Source organism: Myotis brandtii, unplaced genomic scaffold, assembly GCF_000412655.1.
Source record: "Myotis brandtii unplaced genomic scaffold, ASM41265v1 scaffold71, whole genome shotgun sequence".
NCBI classification, from domain to species: Eukaryota; Metazoa; Chordata; class Mammalia; order Chiroptera; family Vespertilionidae; genus Myotis; species Myotis brandtii.
This window is the reverse complement of record NW_005370787.1, coordinates 2,130,959-2,157,630: the sequence shown is the minus strand read 5'-3', so window position 1 is coordinate 2,157,630 and position 26,672 is coordinate 2,130,959.

The window sequence follows — 26,672 nt, the reverse complement described above, 5'->3', positions numbered from 1 at the left end:
GATCAATGATTCTCTCATCATTGATGTTTCTACCTCTCTCTCCTTCTTTCTTCCTCTCTGAAATCAATAAAAGTATTTTTTTTTAAAGAGTGACTGCATTGTTGATAAGAGTGGCACTTATCAGCAGAGAAAAGTGTCTGTCTCACTCCTGCTAAAGAGCATCCTTCTTTATTGTTATGAAAGAAAATAGGGTCTAAGATTTCTTCATGGAGGTGAGGAAAGGACATCTGACAGTTCTAGTGAATTGGGACTACCTGGGACAATGGGAATTTTTTTCTTTTATTTGTTGACACTATTACAGATGTCCCCCATTCCCCTCCCCCTTTGTCCATCTCCATCCAGTCCCCACCTTGGCCCTCCCCTGGCCTTCACCATGCTATTCACTGTGTCCATGGGCTATGCATATGTTCTCTGGCTAATGTCTTCACCTTCTTTTATCCAGTCCTCCAAATCCCCTACCTCCTCCCCTCTGACACCTGTCAGTCTGTTCCATGTATCCATGTCTCTGGACCTATTTTGTTCATCTGTTTATTCTGTTCATTAGATTCCACATATTGGTGAAATCATTTGGCATTTGTCTTTCTCTGACTGGCTTATTTCCTTAACGTAATAATCTCCAGGTCCATCTATGTTGTTGCAAAAGGTAAGAGGTCCTTCTTTTTTACAGCCACATACTATTCCATCATGTAAATGTACCACAGCTCTTTTATCCATTCATCTACTGATGGGCACTTGGGCTGTTTCCAGATCTTAGCTATTGGAAATAACCCTGCTATGAACATAATAATGCATATATTCTTTCTGATTGGTGATCAGGATTCTTAGGATATATTCCCAGAAGTGGGATTGCTGGGTCTAAAGGAAGTTCCATTCTTAATTTTTTGAGGAAACACCATACTGTTTTCCACAGTGGCCGCACCAATCTGCATTCTCACCAGCAGTGTACTAGGGTTTCCTTTTCTTCACATCCTCTCCAGCACTTGTTGTTTGCTGATTTATTGATGATAGCCATTCTGGATTTTTCTCACTTTAACAGAGGAGTCACCAAGATAATACTACCCTCTTCCTAACAATGCAATGAGGTGACCCTGGCCATTAAAATTCCCTGTTGCACAGGGGCCATGCTAATTAATCTTTTCTGTATGGTTCCAATTTAGTATATTGGCTGCCGACCTCTACCTTTCAGCTCAAGTGTTAAAATAAATATGAAGTTCATTATGAGATAGAAATAAATCTTTCTGACAAAGAAAAAATAAGGGGACCAAATAAAATTTTCTGTTGCCCAAGAGAGCATTTAACTGGTGCCTTCCAGGTCCCAGGAGGTAAATGGAGCCACCTTCCCTTTGTTTTTCATAAAAGAGAAGTTGGTGAATGGCTGTTAAATGGGTGGTTGCACCTTCTTAGTGGCAGATTATAACTTGAACTCAACCTCACATTCTGGAAAGGCATATATCTTTTTAAATATATATATTTTTTATTGATTTCAGAGAGGAAAGAAGAGGGAGAAAAAGATAGAAACATCAATGATGAGAGAGAATCATGGATTGGCTGCCTCCTGCACACCCCCTACTGGGGATCGAGCCAGAAACCGGGCATGTGCCCTTGGCCAGAATCAAACCTGGGACCCTTCAGTCCGCCAGCCAATGCTCTATCCACTGAGCCAAACCAGCTAGGGCTGGAAAGGCATATTCTTTACAGAGTTGTGTAGACGGTTTCCCCATATACTCATATTTTTAAAACATACAATTATCTATGTATCTGTATAGCAAAATGCTTGGGCTGGTTCCCAAACCATTTATTCAGTTGCTTTGATCATAGCATTTTGGGGCTTGATTTCCTAAGAGAAATACATGTTTTCTGTTTGTTCTCAGACATAGGCAGAAATCTGGGCTTTAAAAAATGATTTATGCTTCTAATGCTTTCACACTTAAAAAAGTATCTTTAATAATGGAAATCAAATAGAATGATACTGTAAAAACAATCATGTTATCCCTTTTCTCTCTAGAGACTCTTAACTAAAGATGGACAATTTTCTAAAATTCATATATATTTTCCAAGTGAAATGTAAAGTATAGGGTCCATGCATTTGTTTTAGAGGAGCTGTCTGTCTTCAGAAGGAGCATACAGTTCTATTTCTATTTGGAGAAAAAACATGAAGCACTAAAGCTAAATTAAAAAATTAGCCTGGTGGGGTAGCTCAGTTGGTTAAGGTGTCCTCCTGATATGCCAAGGTTACAGGTTTGATCCCCGGTCAGGGCACATACAAGAATCAACCAATGAAGACATAAATAAGTAGAACAACAAATCGATGTTCCGCTCTCCCCCCCACCCCCAAATCAATCAATAGCCTTGACCTGTACTATGGCATAAATGCAAAGTCTCAGAAAAAGACAATATTGAAGCCTGCTGTTTGTTTTATGCTTTTGTAAGACTCTAAAGGCTGATTCGTAACCAAGTAGGTCAGGAGAACCTGGATAATTTGGGAATGTTCTTGTAAGAAACTGATAAACAGCAATTGCTGAAACACCTTGGAAAGAGGAAGGGTTGGAGTTTAAGAATAGCTAATAAGAGACATTTAAGAGGGAAAAAAAGGTGATAGGAAAATGTTTGAAGTGGAAAAAAAAATTGATACTTGAATACAATGCATGCAAAAGAAAAAAAAATAAAAAAGAAGCCCACGAAAGAAGTCTTAAAGAAATGTGGAAAAGCCCTGGAGATGAAATGTTATATAAATAGTGCTAGTCAGTTATAATCAACCATGACAAAGCCACATGTTTTGTAACTGAAAGAACTGACAAAAGCAAAACAACCAACTCAGCATTGGATCAAGGCAATTGGGGAAAAGAGCATTTATTTTATTTTATTTTTCTGAATGGTGTGTTTCTGTTGTTATTGTTCTTTTTTCTTTTTAAGTGTCCAATTTTACTGTACATGGTGTTATTTTACAGCAGAGCAGATAGATGTTTATATACGGGATAAAGTGTTCCCTCCGATAAATCACGTGCCCACCTGGCACCCCAGAGAGTTATTGCAATATTGTTAACTATACTCCCTATGAAAAAGAGTGTTTATTAATCGCAAAAATGGGGGCTGGTATTTAGGACAGCTGAGGCAAAATACAAAGAAATCATGGATGGCATGAAAATGTTGAGAAACTAGGATAAATGCTAAATCAAAACAACTGGAAAACAATAAATTTTTCCATTGGCGTTATGATGGCATTAAATAACAACTAATTATAATGACTGATTATAAACAAACTAGAGGCCCAGTGCATGAGATTTGACCTGCGCCTGGCCTGTGCCCTCTCGCAGTCCAGGAACCCTTGGGGGATGTCCTACTGACTGATGCATGAGGTGGGAGAGGCTCCTGCCACTGCCCCTGTGCTTGCCAGCCGTGAGCCCAGCTTCTGGCTGGGAGGTGCTCCCCCTGTGGGAGTGCACTGACCACCAGGGGGCAGCTCCTGCATTGAGCATCTGCCCCCTGGTGGTCAGTGCGCATCATAGCGACCAGTCGTTCTGCCGTTCGGTCAATTTGCATATTAGCCTTTTATTATACAGGATTCAGCAAGACTTAGAAAAAGAGGAACTGACCTTCTATAAGATATAAAGAATAATATCTGTGCCAAGTAGAGGAGCAGATAAAATTCTTAATACCATTCTTGTCAAATCAGTTCCCTACTCTGAAACCCTCTGTGTGCCCCACTGCCTGCTGAATGGACCCATCCTAAGGTCTGCACTAAAGCATGCAGTTCAGCCAGAATGCTCCAAACCAGCAGAACCATGGTCGGCTCACCCAGCTTAGGGCTCTTGCCTTCTGCCTCTGTATCAAGATCTGTCCCATCTTGAATAAATGTCCTCTCCTCATTTCAGTTTTTACATTGCATATATAAAAAATATCTCCAATCACATCCTCCACTATTACTTTATTCAGCAAGTATATATGGACTGCCTACTATGGACCTGGAACTTTTTTAGATTCTGGGACACAGTGGTGAAACAACAGATAGCAATCATTGTTATCATGGAACCTATTAATTGAGGGAAAAGTGGAGAAGATATCCCAAGAATAAATAAAGAAGTAAAATAATATTCAAGAAACGTCTCTCCATTTCTCCTGCATTAGTTTGCATGGGTAAACTATAACAAATTACCCAAATCTGGCAACTTGAAACAACAGGAATTTATTCCCTGATCTTCATGGAGGACTGAACTCTGAAACGAGGTGCTGGCAGGCCCCCACAATCTCTGAAGGCTCTGGGGGAGAATCCTTTGCCTGTTCTAGCTTCTGGTGGCTTCTAGTATTCCTTGAGGCCACAACACTCCAACCTCTGCCTCAGTGATCCCATTGTCTGCTCCTCTTTATGTCTAGGTGAGGTCTCTCTCTGCCTCTCTGATGAGGACACTTATTGTTGGATTTAGGGCCCACTCTAAATGAAATCCAGGATGATGTCATCTGAAGACCCTTAACTTAATTACATCTGCAAAGACCCTTTTCCCAAATAAGGTCACTTTCCAGGTTGCAGGCATTGCAGTGGACATCTGGGGTGGTGGTGTCCATTTTTTGGACTTCATCCCTCAAGTCTGTGTAGAAGAAGTTTCTAATTTTTTGAAAGTGCACAATCTCACTTATTTTTTTTAATCATATTCATTTTGTGCTGCCATTTATGGACTTGTTTTTTTTCTCTCTCCTTTGCTCTCTCCCCCCACATGTAATCTACCAGCAGCTCCTTTAAATTCTCCCTTCAAAATATATTGCAATTCCTTTATGTCTTTCTCAGCTGCTCTCATTCTGGTCCATACAGCATTGTTTTTTACCTAAATGCTTGCTGTAGCCTCCTCTCTGTCCTTCCTCATTCATCTTGCCCCTCCACAGACCTGCCTCCTCATAGCAGCTAACAGCTCTTCCAAGAGTACACCAGAGCCTCTATAAATCACTTGCAGACATATGCTTTTCTGTAAGACCCTAGTTAATAATGTTCAATGAAGCCCAGCCAGTGTGCCTCAGTGGTTGAGCATTGACCTATGCACCAGGAGGTCATGGTTTGATTCTCGATCAGGGAACATGCTTGGGTTGCAGGGCTTGATCCCCAGTAGGGGGCGTGCACAAGGAGGCTGATAGATGATTCTCTCTCATCACTGATGCTTCTATCTCTCTCTCCCTCTCCCTTCCTTCCTCTTTGAAATCAATACAAATATATTTTTAAAAAATAATGTTCATTGTAGCATGATCAAAATGATTATACTTGTGGTTTATAGGTTCACTACCTGTCACCCTTTGAGAAAGTTAAGATAAACATCATGAGTGTAGGACTTAAAATGAACTTCCCTGGTAGCTCCTAAAATCCGAACTAAAACAGCCTATGTTCAATCATCATCTTCATCTACTATTTGGTAAAATGCTGGGTCCCTCAGAAGCCTCGCCAAGAAGACCTCAATTATGCTGAGATCCCTCATTCTATTTCTTTAGGTGAGAAGAAGATTAACACCTTTTGGAAACATTTCCACAGGAATCAAATAAGGAATTTCTTGCTGACATTTATTTACCCTAAATTTAAATAGTTATTTTATCTGAGTCTTCAAGTGCTTGGTTAGGTTTTACTCTAATCTGGTAGCTCCTAAAGTGTGCCACCCGACCCCATCAGTGCCATTAACATAACCTGAGAGCGAATAGAAATGCAAATGTTGGGATCCCACCCCAAAGCAACAGAAAGAGAAGCCTTGGGGGTGAGGCCCACCAGGCTGTAGCTTAACAAGACCTCCTGCTGTTTCTGGTTCTTGATAAATTTGAGAACCACTGCTTTAAGTGATTTCAATGGCTTTAACCACTCTCAGTGTGTTAGGCTAGTTTTAATCCCATCTTTGTTATTTGAGTATCAGGCAGTCTCTTTCAAACTCACACCCTCTTTCTTTGAAACTTCTTGGAAAAATGCTTTTCAAATAGTTATAAGTGCTTGTGCATATGCTATATATGTGTATAATATATATGTATTGTATATGTATAATTTACCTATGTATGTATAACATATGAATATATGTAATTTATTTATTTATATAAGACATAGAAGAAAACATTGGATCTATACCAAGGTGTGTATGATAACACAATTTCCACAGGGATCAAATAAGTAATTTCTTGGATTAGAAATGAAATCCTCCCTTCAAAATAGATTTCAATTCCTTTATATTTTCTTTACATTTAGAAAAATGTAATAAATATTATTTTGAAGTAATACAACACATTACTTTTCTCTGAACCATCAATTAGTTGATCTGAAAGAGTTCTTTTTTTGAGCACCCATGGTGCATTCTTTATCTCTTTAAAATTATATATTATTTTTTAAAAAATTATATGAAGAAAAGTGGGAATTCATATAGGTATGATATAATGATCTTTTAAAAATTTAATAAATTTTGCTGAGACCATGGTGTACCCATCCAAGAAACATAAAATTAGAGTCTTGAGATTTACACTGTAGAGCACAAAAAATTCCAGAGGATAAAAAAAACACACAACTAAGTGTAAAAACTAAAATTATAGAAGTGCTAGAAGAAAATATGCAGAAATTATTTTATAAACTTGAAGTAGGGAAGGCCTTTCTAACTATGACACAAACTCCACTAAAAAGACATTGATAATTTCAACTTAATTTAAAAGAAATCCCCAATACCTACTGCTAAGTGAGTTTTTATATGATGTTCCATACAAATAGAAAACTGAACAAAAATACAATTTACAATTAATGAAACAAAGTGCTAATCTCTACTTCAAAGAAAAGAGAAGGAAAGAATCAGTGATCCATTAGAAAAATGAGCAAAGGACCCAAACAGATAACTAAATACAAATGGTTCATTGAAATATGTGAAGAAATATCATCTACCTCCATAATAAGAAAAATGTAAATTGAAGCTATGCTTAAATATCATTTTTAATTTATTAGATTAGATTATTACAAAAGTTGGACAATACACATGTTGGCAAGGGGAGAAACAGAATCTCACATATATTACTGATGGGAGTTCAAAATAGTACAGCTACTATTGGGGGCAATTTGGTAAACTATCAAAATGACAAATGCAAGTCAAACAGAGAAAGAATAATAACATATGATCTCGCTTATTTGTGTGTAACCTAAATAAAAACAACAACTCATAGATTCAGAGAACAGGTTGGTGTTGCCAAAGGTAGGGAGGGCCTGGTAGGTAGGAAAAATGGGTGAAGGGAGTCAAAAGGTACAGATTTCTGGTTATAAAGTAAATACGTCATGGAGATGTAACGTACAACATGTGACCCTAGTTAATACTACTGTATCACGGACTTTAAAGTTGCTAAGAGTAAATCTTAAAATTTTGCAAAATAAAAGACAAATGCATCATTTACACTTTGACCTAGACATCCCATTTCTGTATGTTTACCCTACAGAGACATCTGCAAACTTAAAAAATGAGGTTACATATTTAAAGAAAAATATGTTACTTATTATAATTCTAAGAGAAACACCTACTTATTATAGAACATTTAAAAAGAAAACAGAAGGACAGAGATATAAAAACAATCCTTCACAATTCCCTCTCTAGGGACCATCACTGTAAACGTTCTGGCATATTTGCCTTCAATCTTTTCCATGCAGTCCTCCATAAATATCTGTGTGCATCCTTACAAAGCTGAGATCATGCAGTGACGCAATTTGTATTTTGCATTTAACACTTAAGATGATTTTACAAGTATTTTACTGTCATTTAAAACTTTTCATAATCATGATGTTTATATTCTTTGTTAAAAATGTCCATTCTTTGTAATTATTTCTAATGATTTTAAAGTCACTCCTAAGTCAACTGAAGGACTATAGCCTTCACTCTTCCTTCAGTCATTACATGTGGGACACAGGTAGAACAATCAAGACATATTTGACAGATGCTTCCCTCAGTCAGGCTAAGATGCTGTTTTGCTACAATAGCATAGATGCCATTCTGGAAGGTTTGGTTAGAGGAGATGAGCTCAGAAGGCATATTCATCTAACAACAATTCCTGAACTTCACCAGTGCCCATGACTGTTGCCAGTGTTGACTGGCAGCCTGACCTGGTGCTGGGATAGTGCACTATTTGTGATTTCATATCTGTCTTTTTCTTGTCGGGTTTCACATTGTTAGCAAAACTGAGGAAGAAGAGGAAAGACCAGAGGACCTGAACAAGTGGTCCTTGTTGGCCAAGGGCTCTTCATAAACACATTCACTATGTGGCCCTTCTAGCAGGGTGAGAGGGATGTCTAATTTTACAAATGAAATAAACCTATTTGAAGAAGTTTAGCAAGAGAGTAATTTAGCCTGTGGTTAGAGAAGATTAGAGTCAGAAAAATTTGCACTTAAATCCTGGTTCTTTCTCCAAAGACTCTCTGCTTTACCCCCTGAAGGCTTGGGGAGGTAGCCTCTTCCTTTCTAGGCACAGCCCATAGCCGCCCTAAACTACAAACTAGAGTCTGAACTAGATTGGTAGGTGTCTCTTTAATTAAATTCTTCTTTCAAAAGGGGCATGACATGATCAAAATAAGATTTGGCAGAATTAATTTGGTGATGATCTAGCAGACTGAATGGAGAGAAGAAAGACAAGCAGAGAGAAGAGGCTGTTGTATGAGCACATCTGTGAGCATGAACATAAATGTTGGGAGTGGTCCAAGGGAATAGAAAGGAGGGCAGGGAAATAGGAGAGACCATGAAAGAGAAATGGATGGGGTTTGAAAATTGCTTCAATGCTAGGGGCAAGTGAAATGGGAAGGAAATCAACAAAGAGACCTACAGTTAAAGAGGCAGGGTGTGAGGAATTAGTTTGGAGGTGGGAAAGAGCAGATGATGAGTTTGGTTTTAAATGAGCTGTGCTTGAGATGCACTTTATAAACAAACAAAGAAAGTAGGTAGTGAGATGGGAAAGAGGACTTAAACCCATGGGCAAAGAGCTGAGATGTTAGACCAGAAGTGAAGTGTGGGAGACACATGGGAAGGATGTTTCCAGAATAGTCTGGCATAGGTTCTTTTTGGATCCATAGGGCAACAGGAAATATAGATTATTTCATGGAGTCAAAACAATAGGCAGACACTTTAGGTATGACACCAGATTTGACCAAAAGCACTATTCTAAAGAGATGGACAATTCCAGGAAGCAGTGAGAGGGGATTCATAATGTACCAGTCTTTAGGCAACTGAATAGATGAGAAAAAACCCAAAACACCAAATAGAGAAAGCGTAGAATGCAGTTTCCCCTGAGGAGGAGTCTACATGAGGCAGTTGAGAGAAGCATGGAGAGTGGCTCCTTATAAGAAAGAACTTTAATCAGTTTTTGATTATCCACCTGTGATCTGTGTCCTTTGCAGGGTCACCTTGGCAATTCAGACATATCTTGCTTCCCTCTTCTAGCTGATTACTTCACACGGAGTTTAGTTGACAGTTCCAAGGATTAGATACTGATTTTCATTTATGAATATGTGGAAAAGCATTAAGAAACTATGCTATAAAAATAATAATGCCTAACAGTTTGCCTTTTGAAATCCAGTATGAAAGAGATGTTTCGTGATCTGATAATTTGAGGTGATCCATATTAATACAGCATTTCAATAATCTCTTGAAAATGGAATTAATTACCTGAAGCTAAATATTTATAGTTTCTAAATAATTCTCTAGACAGAGACATATTTGAGCTGCTGTATATTAATTTTCTGCCCCATTTTATGTTGCATGTTTCATGCCTTCTAGTCAAAGATCTCCAGAAAAGTCAAGTTGGTTTATGGGCAATATTGTGTTGATTGACTCATTGCAATGAGGGATATCTCACACCATAGGAGACTATGGCCATTTCAGTAGGAGGATGTTAGAAATATCTTATAGGATTTGGGCTTGTATTAGGTGATTTTAGGGGGAATTCAAGAATGCTATGAGGAAGTAGGGACGATTTCATGACTGAAATTTTTATATCAAAAGGAGATGAGTCCTAGTTGGTTTGGCTCAATGTATAGAGTATTGGTCTGCAGACTGAAGGGTACTGGGTTCAATTCCAGTCAAGGACACATGAGCCCGGGTTGTGGGCTCAATCCCCAGTAGAGGGCATGCAGGAGGCAGCCGATCAATGATTCTCTCTCATCATTGATGTTTCTATCTCTCTGTCTCCCTTCCTCTCTGAAATCAATAAAAATATATTTAAATACATATATACTAGTAGCCCTGTGCATGAATCCGTGCGCCAGTAGGTTGCTGCCACCCTCCTGTAGATCTCTGCCCGCTGCCCCACCCTCCTGTAGCTCCCCCACCTCCCTCCCTCTTCCTCCCCCTCATAGCTTGCTGCCCTGCCCCCTCCTGTAGCTCTCCACAGCCTGCTTGTACCTTGCTGGCCCATCCTCCTGCCGATTCGTGATCTGGTTATGAGGCGCTTGGTCGTTACGCCTCAGGGTGTAACGGCTAATTAGCATATTCCTCTCTTATTATATAAAAAATTTTTTTTAAAAAGGGGGGTATGAAACATGCAAAGCTAAAGTTATAATTGGCAAAGAAGCAGCAGTCACTCATATCAGCGAGAACAGGAGCTGTTCAGATATTTGTGTTGTTTGGACCATACCTGTATTTTTGTCTGAGTCCAGACATGATTATGGATTGATCTTGTGTTTCTCTTCATCTATCATGGTCACAGGATGACCTTGAATGACATTGCTTTCTTGTGCAATTGTTTATATTCAACCGGAGAACACCATGTCCTACTGTGAGTGCCAGGCCAGCTGGAGTTAACCCCGGGGCCTAACTGATAGTACCAGGCTTGCTTGGGTGGGGCTGCTTTCCTTTCTTAGTATGAACTCTCCCAAATGCTACCTGTTTCTCAGTAATTAGCAACATGTGTTTGTTTTTTTAATCAATTAGTGTTTATAGAGGACCTCCTATATGCTGGGGTAGTATAGTGGTCAAAGCACCTGTGAAATCCTTTGAAAATTAAAGCCAGAGGGGGTAGAAGAGAGGGAAACAGGAATTTACATTAATTTTTTTTAAAAAAACATAAAAAACACTAATGTAACAAACACACAAATATGTAATTACAAGACATAATAGTTATTATGCAGGAAAAGTACAGAGAGTTTTCAGAAGATATAACCACAGAGCTAATCTAAAGTCAGAAAACGATGCCTGAGCAGAAATCCAAATGATAAGTGGGAGTTAGCCAGGTGAAGAAGCTGGGGATGGAAGGGGGGAGGGCAGTCTGGGGAGACTGAATATCATCTGCAAAGGCCCTGAGGCAGAGAGACTTTGGAGAAAACAAAAGAAGGCCAGTATGCCCAGCTCCCTGCTCATCTCAAAGCTACTTCCAAGTCTTTTCTTGGACCAAAGAATATTTATTGTACTACTCAGCATCCAAAATAATGAGTTAAAAAGCCCAATCGGCTGTTCAGAAGCCAGCTGACTCTAACTGAAGACAGCTGCCACAATGATTTGTGAGAGTTAATGCAACTCCCAGAAGCAACAGTCTTCTTATCTGGGAATTCATCAAAACCGTATCATTCCAGTTTGAACCTAGACCTTTGTTGTTTTCACACTGAACATTTGGCACACCCCCATCTTCTCTCTTCTCTTTTTTTAAAAAATTATTCTCTGCTCAATTTTTAATTACTTTCTTGTATCTTACGTTTCTCATTAAACTCCTAGTCCTTTTGGGGGTGGGATTCTACCCTATTCATCTTCACAAGCTTCTCAAGCACCTTGGCACTTAGTAGGTTTTGTTGGCTTAACTAACATGTATTGAGTAATGTGCCAAATATGTTCTTACTAGGATAAATAGTCTAAAAAGATGGATCTCTGCCCTCAGGAAGCTGGGAACCGTTGTAAGAATCTGACCCACCATCCTAAAAAATTAAAAAAGTAAAGCTACTTTATCAAATTCCTCAATATAAATTTCTACAATTGCTTCTCCTATGATAAAATAATTTTTATTTCATACTTCAGAGGGTAAGAAACAACTTTTAATCGTTTGGGGTATCTTAAAATAAAGTTTGAAGATTACAAGATGGCATTACTGCTGTTAAAATCAGATGTCTTAATTGTGTTCCCATTTATAATTGATGCTTTCACCTTGGGGCATTTGAAAATGAGGTGCATTTGCTTTTATCTTGCCAGTGGCAGCCCCTTGTAATGCTTGTGTGAGCACAAGACTAAGAATTAGGAACTCCTCATTCCTCCCCTGACTCACCAGGTTGCCCAACTTAACCTCACCGTTTCTTCTTCTGTAAAATGGGGATAATAATACTTACCTCTCTGACTGGGGTGTCATGAGTATTAATTAGTGTTTGTCAAGTGCTTTGAGATCTTCAGATGAAAGGCCCTGTGGAAGCCCAGTATAATGTATGATTATATAAAAGTCTCCCCACCTCCCACTTTCACTGAGCGGTGATTCCCAATTATAGCCAACTCTAAATGGCCGTAATGCTGCATTCAGACACGACAAGGCAAGTTTTATTGGTCCATTAGGACCTGCCTATTTGAGGGAATTAGTTTTGTGAAAACGGTTATTATGCCAAGGACTTTTATTTTAGGCAGTTGTTGGTCTTCATAGTTAACTATGAAGCCATTTGGAAAGGTTGGTTTCACACTTCGGTTGGGAAGACGGGCTTTCATGGCCGTGCCATTGACATCTAAAGAAGCTTAGGCATGCGGTGTGGGAGAACTTACTCCATAAAGTGAAATTATATTTATAGGGAAGGCCCACTTCAGTTTCTGAGAAACCAGCCGGACGGTGAAGACAATGCTCCCACTTAATTAGGAAAGGAAGAAGTGTCTCCCCCATATAATTTTCTGGATTTCAATTTCAAAGGATTCATAGCTTGCAAAATAAATTAATTCTCTCATTAGAACCATATTTAATACCTAGCAGGGAGCTAAGTCCACTTCTGGTACCTTTTTTTCTTTTTCTTTTTTAACTCTTTTGTGGATCAGTCTTGGTGACCCAGTATTTGGGGATGGCAGACTGGGTTCCATTTCAGAGCGGGGGCACAGTTCTTACCGGTGGTTGCTGGATTGAAATACATATGTTCTTGGAAGAATTACGGACAACAGTGTGTTGATTGTGGGGGTTGGTGGGTCGAGGTGGAAGAGGGGACAAATGGTGATGGAAAAAAAATAAAATTAAAGTACCATTAATTTACCTTGTTCCAGACTTATTTATTTGTTTTTTGATCTACCATCAGGCTTAGCATTCTCCTGGTTCAAAAGTAGCTGTTAATCTCTTCTTCAGGAGGCAGGGCCTTACCTAGGTAAGTATATTTCAAAAGCTACCTGAGTTGTTAACTTGATGAAAATCTCATGTAAAACTGAGATGACACATGCATATTTTCAGGACTATAAATTTCTTTTAAAAAATACAAAATAAAATTCTATAAGGAGCCAATATTCCATAATAATTACAAATTGTGTGCTTTTAGGATTTATTTGAAAGGCAGGACAGAAAAAGATGAAGTGACAATATTTTATCAATTTTTTTCCTATAGAAAATAAGCTATTTTCTTATCATGTAGATAAACAGTTAACATTCCATCATGAGATGAATTCGTATCATGTTTGTAAACACCGTATGACCTCATTCAGATTCATTTCTAATTTGTGATAATTTGGGTGTGAAGAGAAGTAAAACCACTATTGTTTTACCCATGAAAACAGAGCTCCTTAAGCAAATTCATTGTGTAAACAAGGGAAATACTTCCTTTACTTAAGAGTGAGGCCTAACATTGTCTAGGGCCTGAGAAACCAGTTAGTGGCATTGTTGGCATACAAAGAACATGCCAATTACAAATGATCCTTATCTATCTATTAACAGACTTAGCAGTCACTCCAGCACTTACACCCCATTATCCTGACCATAATTTTGCTATGTTTGCTTACTAAAACACACACATACCAGTGTACCTCTTAAAAAGTCACAGATTTCAGTGATCTAATGAGTTTTTGTCCGCATGTATGTTGTTAATCTTTTCATTAACACTGAAAATCATTTAGTCATTTACTCAAATAATACCACACCACTGAGAATGCTATTGTCCCTGGCCTGGAGGTGGGAGGGAGAAAGACTAATACAGAAAAATTGTTGTGTAGTGTGACACAGGAGGAGAGTCTTGGTTATCCTGGTGAATTCTGGGGAGGGCAGATGGAAGGAAGGGTGATGCCAGACTGCACCTTGCAGGGAAAATCATATAGAATTGTGGGGAGGGGGAGGCAGGAGGCAGGAGACAGGAAGAAGGAGGGTGCAAAGAAATGGAGGGGTGACTGGAATGCGGGGTAGGAGTGGGCACAGGTCGGGAAGCAAGACCGGGATCAGATCAAAACTAGCTCATGGCTCACGCTAACTAGGTTAGATTTTACGGAAAAGATGACTGGATGCCACCGAAAGGGTTTAGAGGTGTGATGTGATCCGGTTTAAGTTTAGGACAGTCTGTCAGACAGCCTTGCTCAGGGCCTCCCAGACGTGGCTCCTCATCAGAATGACTAAAACCCACGAAACAGAAGCAAAAACGATCTTATTTATTTTCAAAAGTTAAACATGAACACATTAAACTCAAAAGCATTGGAAAAGATCAACTACCCCCTTTCTCCTTCACACCCTCACTAACATCAAAAGCCTACTTCAAGTTGTTTTTATGCTTCTTTCCAGTCTTTGGATGAATACAAGCTAATGTGAATGTGAGTGCCTTTCTTAGCCCAAAGGCAGAACAGTGTAGCCAGCCGTGGGCAAACTACGGCCCTCGGGCCGGATCCGGCCTGTTTGAAATGAATAAAACTAAAAAAAAAAAGACCGTACCCTTTTATGTAATGATGTTTACTTTGAATTTATATTAGTTCACACAAACACTCCATCCATGCTTTTGTTCCGGCCCTCCGGTCCAGTTTAAGAACCCATTGTGGCCCTCGAGTCAAAAAGTTTGCCCACCCCTGGACTGTAGACACTAGTCCGCACCTTGCTTTTTCTGTTTTGGGTGTGTTGTTGTTTTGTTTTTTTGTTGTTGTTTTTCGATTTCATTTAGAAGGGGCAAGCTCAGAATCTGTATTTTTACAAGGCTCCTCATGGCTGCCGATAACCAGTTGGAAACCACTGGCCTAGGGGATGGGTGGGACGAATGTAAGTTTGGAAACATTGGGAACGGAAAGGAAATCCACTTTCAGAGATATTTAAGATCCTTCCTTTGGGAAATTCTTATTGTCATCAGGATAATATTGGAAATATTCATCCCAGGTGTAGTCTATTCCTGGTAAGTCGGGTTTCACGATTACAGCCCACAGGTGGGGACAAGGCAGCAGGAGGACATGAGCCAGGGGACACTGAGAGAAGGGACAGGCAAGAGGAGCTTCAACCCCGCCTCCCCTAGGTGGCAGAGGAGGACCTGCGTTTGGTCTCCCAAATATCTCTCAGTCAACTATTGTGTGGAGGCAGGGAAGGCACCCCCAATTCTCCAGGGGTCTGTGGGAAGATGGTGACTGCACTAGGCTGATAGGTCCTTGATGGGTGTCTCCCAGGCAGAACCATCAAAAACAGAGACCAGTGGGGGTCACGGCCATCTCTCAGGACTGCACGGCACCCAGAGGTCTGGGGAGGCCCCTCGACAGGAAGGAGTGTGGAGCCCAGGCTGAGCACGTGAGCCCCCAGTGCCAGCAACGGACACGGGGTCTGTCTGTGCTGATAGATCCAAGCCCCTATTTTCCCTGTCACCTGGATATATGCCCAGAGCTGCCATTTTGGAGCAGCAGGAGGGACAGGAAATCTAAAAAACCAGAATTTGCCCAAAAGAAAATAAGTCGGTTAGTGGGTCAGACTGAGTTTAATTCTACTGCCAATAATGAAGAGCAGATCAATTATATTGGGATAAAAAAAGAAGCCCCTTTTTTGCATATCTAACTAACCTAAGTACATTTGCACCTCCAATACAACACTATTTACATTTTTTATAATATGTAGGATTTCATGCTTGTCCCCAAATCTGAGCATTCAAAGATGGCTAAGAGAGTTGTACCCAAGGCTCAGAAAAGTGCTGTTAAATATGCCGGTCAGAGAAGAATTGAGGTGATGACAGGTATGCTTAATTCACCCTTTTCTTGAAGGTGGGAATTCAGACAGCTCTCAGTGTCATGAGGCCAGAGGGATTACTTTTAGAGCTGCCACGCATGAAGGTGGGTGTTCTCTTCTTAAGACCATTTTCTTCTTATTTACTTATCACTTTTGTGGTGTCTTTGTCCTACGTTTGTATTTTACTATGAAAGCACAGAGGAAGTTGTTTCATTATAGAGTTTTAAAATAGATCCCTAAATGCCAGGGGCAATGAGAATGGGACAACCTGAATCTCTGCCACCTAGCTGGAGAATTTGCTGCATTGCTGATGATAGCTAATAATAATAATAATCTCTCTATATAAAACCCTAATATGCAAATAGACCGAACAGCGGGACAACCGAACAACCAAACAACTGGTCACTATGACGTGCGCTGACCACTGGGGCCGGGGGGGGGAGCGTGCAGAAAATGGCGGTATCGGCAGCAGATGCAGGGCCTGGAACATGGTGGGCATCGGCAGTGGTAGGATGGTGGAGCAGGTGAGGGGGGCACCAGACCAAGGCGGGGCGCCGGTCGCTGTCATCAGGGTGAGCCTTTGGTGGTTACTGAAAATTCTTTGCTCCCGCCGGGCGCTCGCACCTGCTGCTGGCGCTGGCCCTGCTTGCACTCGCTGCCAGCACCAGAGCCACCACTTGCACCCACTGCAGGTGCCCGGAGCCGGTCCCAATTACTCGGTGCCATCAGCAGGTGTGAGCGGGAGCTGCCAGCCCCGATCGCCCCTGAGGGTTTCTCCACCTCACCCTGCTCCTGAGGAGCGATCAGGGCAGGAGCCACCACTCGCATCCACTGCGGTGTTGGCCCCAATTGTTCCAGTGCTGTCAGCACGTGGGAGTGGCAGTGGGAGTAGGGCTGCCAGCAGACAGGGGACCAGGGCTGTGGCAGGAGGGGCCGGGCGGGGGTGCAGAGGATGGGCAGAGACCTGCCCCTGTGCCCACCGCAGTCTTGCGGCCCACAGTTCCTTTCAAGGTGCACAAATTTGTGCACTGGGTCTCTAGTAATAATAATAATTTGTTAATCCTCACCCAAGGATATTTTCTCCATTAATTTTTAGAGAGAGTGGAAAGGAGGGGGAGAGACAAGAGAGAGAAACATCTATGTAAGAGAGACACATCAATTGGTTGCCTCCCTGTTCCTGGGGACCAAGCCTGCAACCGAGGTACATGCCCTTGACTGCAATTGAACCCGGGACCCTTCAGTCCACAGGCCAACACTCTAACCAGCAAGCCAAACTGGCTAGGGCTTATTGTTTTTCCCCCAAAAGTGAGCTGTTTGCTTTGATTGGCATATTAGAGAAATCATTGTTCCTTTAAGGCTGGAAGAATTCGTGCTCTCAACAAGGGTGATTCCTTGGTAGAAAAAATGGACCCCTGAGAAAATTTCCGTTCAGTATAGCTGGTTTCCTAGACAAACCCTTTCCTTCTGAGTGTGATGGCTACAGTGGCAGTTTCTGGATCAGGGTCGAGAAACCATTTACATACCAAAAAAAAAGTCAGTTCTGCAGTGTCCCTATCCTCAAATAGCTGATTTTGTTCATTGAGATACAAGATATAATATGAAAAACAGACCAAAAGTTTTTTTCTTGGTCTCCTAAAGTATTTGTGGTCTAGCATTTGTCAGTAAATGAGGTGTCCCATATAAAGAGGTTGACATAAATTATTTGATCACGAAGTTCATGTGGTTCTTAAATGAATGGCTTAATTGTATAGTATTTTTATTAGGTATAGTTGTAAGATTTTGTATTATATAATTTGGTTGCTGTTACCTTTCAATAAAGACTCTTAATAGTAATATAAGCCTGGAGCACATGGTGATGCCAAGAGCTTTAACCATCAGATGTAAATATTATTGGACCAATAAAACATGCCCCTAATGTCTCTTAGTACAGATGTAACTTTTTTCTTTTAGAAAAAATAATCTTAAGAAAAAAGAAACTATTTAAAATAACATTCTTTATGTATGACAAATAATTCAGAAGGTTTAAAAAAAGAAACAGTTCTGAATTCAACATTTCAAGTGAAGAAGTCAAGAATTTGGAGAAAAAATATGGACTAGCTATATCACTTATAATTGCTCAACGTTGATGTTACTTTTTTCTAATTAGGTGTTCTGACTTCTTTTTTTTTGGAAAAATTTGTCTTGTTTCTTAAATCTTCTGGCCCTGAGATCTTTTCGCTTTAGCTTCAATCTTTCCTCCCTTTTTTAAAGAAGAAATGTTTTCATAGATGCTAAGTCTGCCTGTTCAGTTTGTTTTCTGGTAAAGTAAAGAAACGAAATTTCAGCTGTTTAAAATGAGTGAAAGTTGCCCAGATGCTCTGAAAGTTGACTGGATAAAAGTTAGGGGAAATTTCTACATGAGTAGCATTTCAGAGACTTCTCTTAGTCTTTCAGCTTTCACAAAGGGTACCTCCTTTTCAGTCTACTTTTGGAAGTATTTGGGTGGAGTTGGGGAGAAACCGAGCTGCTTGTCAAAATTATTTCCTGCAAGAGCATATGGTGTCTTGAGATCGCTACACCTTGGGCAAGTTTCTGCAAGTTGGGCAGAGGCCCACTAATCATACAAGGAAATGGATAGAGTGCTTGCCAACAGTCTCTGTGTGAACTGATTAATATCATAACTAATATTTGTTGAGTGACTATTATTTGCCAGACCTGTCACAGGTGCTGAAGACACGGCAGTGAGCGTGGGAATTCTGATGGGATTTTCCTCAGAATCATGCATGTTAGCATTTGATGAATCAGAAAACTGGTTTTGAACCGGAACCACCAATTCTCTCCTAATCTTTGGAAAAAAGAAACATAGCTTCTTTGTGGAGGACAATAACTCTAGCATGACCCCTAATGCATGTCACATGTGAGAAGAAATTGGAGAAATCATTGTGACCAGATCAACGTCCTTTGGCTTTTTGTTTTGTTCTCTGATTTTCACTCTCCTGTAAATTTTCTCCATATCCAGTCACCGTCTCCTTAATCAACACGGGGCCGGAAAGGTCTTCAGCTCTCTCCTCGGTGGCCCAGAGAAATCTCAGACCCTGAGCAAGTGGCAGTAACTTTCTCATTATTTATTCAGTCAACTTTCCAAACATCTGGGTAACGTTCACTAATTTCACTAAGTTCTTGGTCCCCTGGGTCAGGTCCATTGGGCCATCTGAGACTGTGAATGAGGTGGGAGCAGGGGGGGCCTCCTCAGAGTTGCCGACACATCCAAAGCTGCTGTGTGTCCCAGCTCAGCCACATTTTGCTGCACCTGTCAGGCATAGTTTCATACTCTTCCTACCTAAGTCTTCACTAGGCCACGTATTTATCAACAACACCACACTTAATACTGACATTTGCACCTCATCTTACTGTTTTGCTTTTAAGCAGGGAGGAAGGCATTCCCTTCAGTCCATGGGATCGTGAGTTTAGAAATGACCTAGTCTGGGGACTTTCAACTTTGCCCAAGAGCACCATAGTTCAGAGGGTACCTTTGGGACTGCCAGGTGAGAGTGCGAAGTGGACTACACAGACTCCTCACTTACTAGTAGCTTGGTTTTCATCTGTTTTATATATTAAGGCTCTACATAGGATTTTGTTTACAAGATGTTAAGCAGCTTTAAAAAGCAACAGTTTGAAAACCACTTATTTGATGTAAGATACCATTGTACAATTGAGAAAACAAATTCAGAAATTAGCCCAAGATCACACAGTCACAGGTGGCTAAGTGGAAGGTGTGGCCTCTGCAAATATAGGTAGTCTGCTTTTCATAAATCATCCTAAGTGGTGTGGCTAGCATTCATTTCAGATTCTTTATTCATTATTTTTTTATTTAGGTAAAATTTACATGAAATGAACTATTTTAAATTGTACAATTCAGTAGTACTGACCAAATATCACCTCCTCCTAGTTACAGAATATTTTCATCACCCCAAAAGGAAACCCCAAACCCATTAAATCGATTACTTCCCTTTCTTCCACCACTTCTAGCCCATGACAACCACAAATCTGCCTTTTGTTTTTGTGGTCTTACCTATGCTGGACATTTCATAGAAATTAAATGATATAATATGTGTTCTTTTGTGTCTGGTTTCTTTCACTTAGCATCATGTTTTCAAGGTTCATTCATATTATAGCATGTGTCAGCACTTCATTCTGTGGGTAGACCACATTTTATTGATTGTAGTTGCTTTATTATCATGTTCTCTTCTAAAAACACTCTATCCCTGGAAGTATGTTGCCTATACCACTGTATCCATGGGATGGGAACAGATAGAGACAACAGCTAAATTACTGCACCCAAGCCCTCGTCCTCCATCTCCCAATGGCTGCACTTGGTCCCTGTAGCAGCCAGCTGGGTACTGACCTTAAATCAGTCACTTAATCTAGCTGTGCCTCAATTTCCTCAGCTATAAAGCAGGCTTGATGACTACTTGCTGTCCACCCCACAGGGAATAATGAGTTAACGCTAGTTAAAAGCTTTGAGGTTCTCAGATGTCAGGCACCATGTGTCAGGTGTAAGTACAATGTAGCAATATAATCATCATCCACCAGGAGTGCAGTTTGTTTTTCCTAGCCGCCTTTTTAAAAAATGACAAGCATCAGTCAACTTTCCCAGGCATGCTGTGTGTAGTCTTCCTTTTTCCAGAACATTCCTTACTCCTAGGTAGAGTGAGAGTTCTTGTCTCTGCTTCCTCCAGTATACTAGTATAACCTGCTCATCAATTCCTAACAGAATGTAGGGTGCTTTAAGTTACTGAGCACCACCCTATGCTAAATATAAGATATTTGGTTCTGCAATCTCATTTGATCCTTTTTTTTCTCAATGTCTCCCCATTCACAATACAGACCAGGCAAAGAGCCTGAGCTGAGGTGTATATGGGGCAAGTTTACTCTGCCTCCTATTTCTGTACAGTCAGTGTAAGAACACAGCCTGTGGTAAGCACCAGGAGGCCCTCATTTGATCCTTGATGTGGCCATTATGATAGACATGTTACTACAATTTGAAGAGGAGGCTTGTGAGGCCCAAGGAAACTATGTAGCCTGTGCAAAGTCCCAAAGCCAGAACAGGTGGAGGAAGGATCCAATCCTAGTTGTGTGAATTCTTTACACGCTGTGCTGCTTCACCTCCTAAGATGACTGGTTCCTTTCCTGAGAAGGTTTGAATGGCCATGTTGGTCCCCGTGCATCTGAAAGGCCTGCAGAGAATTATAAAATGGAATGAAAGAAGCAAACTGTACTGTGTTGAATAGTCCCCCACCCCCCTCCCCGTTCATGTCCACCTAGAACCTCAGAATGGAACCTTATTTGGAAATAGGGTGTTTGTGATGGTATTTGGTTAAGGTGAGGGCATACTGGTTTAGGTTGGGCCCTAAACCCAATGGCTGGTGTCTTTATAAGAGAAAGGAGAGGGAGATTCCGACACAGACACACCGAGGGAAGATGGCCACGTGATGACAGGGGCAGAGATTAGGAATGATGTAGTTACAAGCCCAGTAACACCAAGGATTGCTGGCAACCACCGGAAGTTCGGAAGAGGCAAGGAAGACTTCTTCCCCAAGCCTTCGGAGGAACAGGACGCTGCCGAAACCTTGATTTCAGACTTCTGGCTTCCAGAACTGCAAACTAGTAAATTTCTGTTGTTTTAAATCACCCCGTTTGTGGCAGTTTGTTACAGCAGCCCTTGGAAACCAACATACAAACCTTCCTCCATAAATTTATGTGAGGACTCTTCCAATGGACTCCTCCACACACAGCTCATCTCATAAAGTTACGATTGAATGAAAAGATGTTCTGAACCGAACTGTCCAGATAGTTAAATTAATGGAAAATTGAAACTTTGAAAAAAATTTTACTGCACATGTATGTCTGTTAGCTACATGGCTAGGATGCTTGTCAAGAAATTTTGACATGTGGAAAAGAAAAAGGAATAAATGACAAAAATTTGTATGTCGTGGATTAAAGAGATAGTTTGAAAGCATAGATTTGGTATCTAGGGAAGTGAAATTACTAGTTACTAGAGTTTTAAACAGCTTATTCCATAAAGGAGGAGAATGAGCTGAAAATAAAATACTCAAGAAAAATATTAAATATAGGCATGGGCAAAAGTAGGATTCCATTGTTGTTATGGAAAATAATACAATAATTAACAAATAACAGTACAAGAATAAACTCTGTGTTTTGTGTGCTCACAACTGTAAACTCACTTTCATCTACCCTGGTATTTACCAAGAGTAGTTTCCTGGCTAATGAACCTGACAATTGAAGGTAAAGGGACTTTTTCTCTTTGGGACAAGTATAGGGATTAATTGAAGGCAAATATAATTTATCAAAGTAACATAGATTGGCTATGGGGGCTTTAGGCTGATCTCGGTTGTATTGCTTTTTATTAATTGCTTCATCCTACTCTTTACTAGTGAAGCCTATGGAGAGGCTGGTTGTCAAAGTTTATCTCAAAAGGACCTAATTTCCAGACTGACGGCAGGGTAGTCAGCCATGGTTTTCATTCAGTAGAGCAGGATGAGCAGAGGATGGTGACCTGAAGTTCTGATTTCTAGTCAAATTCTCATCAGTTAGCCTATGGCCTTAGGTAAGACTCCAATCTCCACAAGTGTCTTCTGTTCCATGAAAGTATAAAATCTCTGTATACATTAAAATACCCCTTCCAGGTAAACGAAAAAGCCAAGAATAATAAAATTGGTACCGGATGCACAGGGAGCGGGGTAGGGGACAGGCCAAAGGGTGTGGGTGAATGTGCTCTTCATTCTATGCAGAATGAAGGATTTAATATGAGGTTTCATGAAGGCCTAAACACATACATCAAGTGAATTCTATAAATTAACTTGATGATATTCCATTCCCTGTTGTGTGTTCAGGTCCAAAAGATGTATCATATCCCCTTGCAATCCTGCATTAGAAGAAACTGACATATTTATTTTAAAATATATTTTCATTGATTTCAGAGTGGAAGGGAGAGAGAGAAAGAGATAGAAATATCAATGATGAGAGTGAATCATTGATCGGCTGCCTCCTGCATGCCCCACACCAGGGATTGAGCCTGTAACTGGGGCATATGCCCTGACCACATGCCCTGACCACAATTGAACCGTGACCTTCTGGTTCATGGGTGGACGCTCAACCACTGAGTCACACTGCTGGGCTAAAATGACATTCTTAAAGAAACAGATTAATGCATTGATAATTTGTACTAAACTTCTGATCTAAACAAAAACTGCTGTCCCAAAATAGTGAGAATGAGACAATACCAATGCATTTAGTAAAAGAAAATGGGATTATTTTTATAATCTGCTATGCACTAACACATGCATATAGAACTTTTAAAATGCCTTGCTTTCGGTAGATGCTCAAAAAAGATTGGTTGGGCCCTAGCCGGTTTGGCTCAGTGGATAGAGCGTCGGCCTGCGGACTCAAGGGTCTCAGGTTCGATTCCGGTCAAGGGCATGTGCCTTGGTTGCGGGCACATCCCCAGTAGGGAGTGTGCAGGAGGCAGCTGATCGATGTTTCTCTCTCATCGATATTTCTAGCTCTCTATCCCTCTCCCTTCCTCTCTGTAAAAAAATCAATAAAATATATTAAAAAAAAAAAAAGATTGGTTGGGCCCAGCTGGTGTGCTCAGTGGTTGAGTGTTGATCCAAGAACCAAGAAGTCATTGGTTCGATTCCAGGTCAAGGCACATGCTCTGGTTGTTGACTTGATCCTCCGTGGGGGCATGCAGGAGGCCGCCGATTGATGTATCTCTCTCATTGATGTTTCTATCTCTCTATCCCTCTCTTTCCTCTTTCTCAAAAATCAATAAAACATATTTTAAAAAAAAGATTGGTTGATTGGATGAATAAATACCTTCCTTTTGCATTACACTAATATTCTTCCTTCCTCTCCCATTTTTGGTTCATTTTCATTTTTGTTTTTTGGGGTTTTGTTTTGTGTTTTAAATTTAGGAGCAGCATCGTAAGAAATTGATCACCCAGGTACCTTCCTGCTCCTTCTATGACAGTTCCTAATCCATCTATTCCACTAAGCTGTTGATGAACCACAGGGAACTAGCTTCCTTTAAAGATTTCCAAGACTTCATTCTGAACACAGAAGTGTGTCTGTTCATTCCAAGTGCAAACTAATAATAAAAAAAATACTCAATTCAATTTATCCTTTAAGTTAAACCAACACTGAAAATAATTTTTCAGGGCCAAATTTTTGGGGGTATTGAAAGTTGAAGGTATCTATAGGATGAGTTTGGGCCACTAAGAACAAATTTCCTTTCCATGGCAGAACTGTTTTCATGGGAAACTCTCCTAATCAGGATTTCTTCAAGCAATCACTTCTAACCCAATCCCTGAATTCTGTAGAGCTATCAGCCATTGTCCCTGCCAATTTACAGTGTCTTGGAAATCCCTAGCCATTGAATGTAATGGAAAACAGAGTTTATAGTTAGAATTTGTTGGGGAGGCTGGAGCTTGTCACTTATCCCACCCCAGCTTGGACCTGTTTGAATTATTGTCAACAACAACAGCAGTTCAATTGATTTTCTGGACACTGAATATTTAGGTCACAAGAATGTCAGTCATAATGATTATAAAAAGAGCTTTCAGATCCACGGATGAAAGGCATGAGATAACTGCAGCGTATTATGATTAATAATCACGATTATTATTGTTATTATGATTGCTGGTTATTATTTTAGTTTTATGGAACCTCTCAGGAGTAATGGTTGTTTTGATGATCTTGAAGTTTCTTAACAGGATTCTTAGCTCCTTTATAGTCCTAGCTGATCTATAGCTTTGTTTAAACTATTAAGGATTTAAGCCAATTGAATTATTGGAGCTTAGTGAAAATACCTCCAGCAAAGTTGGAAGGTAAATGATATCAGCTTTTGTGAACAAGATGCAAGATAACTCTCAAAAAAAAGTGAAATGCTTTCCTTATTTATGCCTTTCCTATCACTATGCTGAGACAGAACATTTTACTCTATGGAAATCAACCATCTTTTAAGAGAATAATTTGGCAAAAATCTACTCTATTGACCATTTACAGGTTTTGATTCTTAGTTCTCTAAATTTGTATTCCAATTCAATGAGATATTTTTAATAGAAATTACTTTTTCCATGTTTCAATATTTCTAGATTATTTATCAGTCTGCAGCATAAGAAATAATTTATGTACATGGAGTTTCTTCCCTCAGTAATTCTCAGCCTAGTTAGAAAGAAGACAAATAGGTTAACAATCGAAATACTTTATGGTAACTACTATGATAGAAATATACACAGCACACTAATGGAACTCAGAAAGAAGCACCTACATTGGAGCAGGGGTGCCTGGTTCAAGGAAGTGGTGAGAAGGGAAAAGGGAGAGAAAGAGTAGGTGGACCAAGTAATGAAGAGTTAGCTAGAGAAAGAAGGGTAATAACTTTTATGTTAATAGTTTAAGAAATTTGGTGTGTCTGGAGAACAATGAGATTTGGGGAAAATTGAGCTTGGATTTTATCTTGAAAAAAAATTTCTAGAGAGAGAGGAAGGGAAAGGGGAGAGAGAGAGAGAGAGAGAAAGTGAAACATCCATCTGCTGCCTCCTGCATGACCCTCCCACTGGGATCAAGCCTGCAATCCAGGAACTTGTCCTAACAAGAATTGAACCAGCAACCCTTCGGTGCACAGGACGACATCCAACCGAGTGACACCAGCCAGGGCAGATTTTATCTTAAAGTTAATAAAAATCACTAGTTATTTTAAGTGGAGATTTAGAGAACACCACCATTTGAGAAAGATCATTTCAACTGTAAAGGATGGCATAAAGAGGGTGGGAATGGAGAAAGGTTGACATATATGGAAATCTTTGATGGAGTAAAAATCAATAGAGTTTGGTGATTAATTAGAGATGGAAGGCATGAGAAAGGGAGGACTTAAGAATCCTACCATGGCCTAGCCGGTTTGGCTCAGTGGATACAGCCTCAACCTGCGGACTGAAGGGTCCATGGTTCAATTCTGGTTAAGGGCACATAGCTCACTTGCAGGCTTCTGGCCTTGGGGGGTGGAGGTGGGGCATGCTGGAGGCAACCAATCCATGTGTCTCTCTCACTTCGGTGTTTCTCTCTGTCTCTCCCTCTCCCTTCCACTCTCTCTAAAAATCAATGGAAAAACAGCAACACCAACCAGAAAGAATATATGCACCCCTATGTTTATAGCAGCACAATTTACAATAGCTAAGATTTGGAAACAGCCTAAGCGCCCATCAGCAGATGAGTGGATTAGAAACTGTGGTACATCTACACGATGGAATACTATGCTGCTGTAAAAAGGAAGGAATTCTTACCATTTGCAACAGCATGAATGGAACTGGAGAGCATTATGCTAAGTGAAATAAGCCAGTCAATGAAAGAAAAATACCACATGATCTCACTCATTTATGGATAATAAAGACCATTATAAACTGATGAACAAAAATAGATACAGAGCAGCATTGAACAGACGGTCAAACTACAGCGGGAAGCCCGGGGAGGGTTGCGGGGGGGCGGTAAGAGATCAACCAAAGGACTTGTATGCATGCATATAAGCATAACCAATGGACATAAGA